The sequence below is a fragment of the Suricata suricatta genome, chromosome X, assembly GCF_006229205.1.
Source record: "Suricata suricatta isolate VVHF042 chromosome X, meerkat_22Aug2017_6uvM2_HiC, whole genome shotgun sequence".
Lineage (NCBI taxonomy): Eukaryota > Metazoa > Chordata > Mammalia > Carnivora > Herpestidae > Suricata > Suricata suricatta.
Window position 1 is genome coordinate 96244128 of NC_043717.1, and position 1849 is coordinate 96245976.

The 1849-nt window shown below is 44.0% G+C and overlaps 1 pseudogene; it reads right to left on the reverse strand.

Moving 5' to 3' along the window:
- LOC115283512 lies at positions 1-1580 on the reverse strand (annotated as a pseudogene).
- Positions 1581-1849: the final 269 nt, after the last annotated feature.

The following is a 1849-nucleotide window of genomic DNA, read 5'->3' on the forward strand; positions in this document are numbered from 1 at the left end:
TCAGTGATCTTCATCTATTACTTCATGTTTAAAGATGCACATTAACTCAATGTCATTGAAATTTCCCTTTTTGTCTATAGTCTCTGTATGACTTATGTACTTGCTTGTCTGGAGACCAATCTCTCGTTGCTGTCAACAGCTCTCAGATAATGTTCTTGAATCGTGTGTGTTGCTTCTTCATCAAAGCAAGCAAAAGTGTTTCTGATATCTTCTGGATCTATGCCGTTCAACTTCTCACCAAACATCATGAGGAGTAAGGTGAAACTTACGGACCTTGGAGCATCATTCATCACCCATCGAGGCGTCGAGATAGGCATCAGCTGGATTCGTCCGTAGAGAGACAAGTGTTTCATGCAAATTATCCTTGTTGATGAAGTCGTCTCTGTTCTGATCAATCGTGTTGAAGACCTCTTCGAATTCCTAAATCTGTGTCTGGCCAAACATGGCGAACATTGGATGTTGTGTTCTGAGGCCACTTCTCGGTCTTCTCAGTATTTGCCTTCTTGCTCCATATGGTGGCTGTTTAATTCCGAAGAGTGTCCTTCAGAAGCTACAGTTCATGTTGTCTAACCACATTCAAATGCAGCATCAATGAATGTCCAGCCAGCCATCATAGAAGTTGTTTCATTTAACAGAGCTGGCTGCCAGACCCCAGAACTGAGAGGTTGCCCTGGTTTTTAAAGTTCTTATCAGTTGGATTTGAAGCAAGATTGACAAAATGGTGGTACTTGTTGAGGCTAGGTAGTGGGTACATGTGAGTTTATTATATTTCTCTTTTGAATTTGGTGTGTGTTTGAAATTTTACATAATAAAACTGGGTTAAAATAGTCCCTACCCCCCCAAAGACTGAAATCCAATGGTTTTCAAGCTCTTTTTAAAAATAAACAGGGGCACCTGGGTGGCTCAGTCGGTTAAGCATCCGACTTCGGCTCAGGTCATGATCTTGCAGTTTGTGAGTTCGAGCCTCACATCGGGCTCTATGCTGAAAGCTCAGAGCCTGGAGCAATCTTCATATTCTGTGTCTCCTTCTCTCTCTGTTCCTCCTCTGCTTGCACTCTGTCTCTGTCTCTCAAAAAAAATTAAGATTAAAAATTTTTTAATAAAAAATAAAATAAACAGGGGCACCTGGGTGGCTCAGTCAGTTAAGCCTACAATTCTTGGTTTGGATCACGTCATGATCTCATGGTTTGTAAATTCAAGCCCCATTGGGTTCCATGCTGATGGCACAGAACCTGCTTAAGATTCTCCCTCTCTTCTCTCTCTCTGCCTCTTCCCCATTCATTCCATCTCTCTCTCTCTTTCTCAAAATAAATGAATAAACTTAAAAAAAAAAACAAAAAGACCCCTTTAATTTTTCAAATAAGATCTTAGGTGGAACCCTGATATGTAAAACAAAACAAAGGTGAGTGGCTCTGGCTGAAGCCTGGGGGGCTGACGACTAGAGTTCTGCCTCTGACCTTCTACCCACACCAGCCCTGAGCCACTCTGTGGTCCTCTATGCTTGCCCACTACTCACGTGTGATCTGGGGACCATTAGCGACAGCACCGCCTGAGAGCTTGCGACTCTGAGCCCCCCACATTAGAATTTGAAAAGCATGTGGTAGCTTGAGACTGCAGAGGGTCCACAAGTGAACTTTCTTATTTTCCAAATGAACTAAAGAAGACTCACAGTGATGTGCACAAAGCCAAATAACTAGTAGGCAGGAGAGCCCATGTGGGTCACCAGGTTGCCTGGCCCTCAGCCTTGGCATTTCGGCAGTGCCCTCGTCAGTTGCACCTTGTGACAGATTGCTCCTCTGGTCCTAGAGGCCAGGCTGATGCTTTGTTTCTGCGCCAAGCCCCAGCCTTC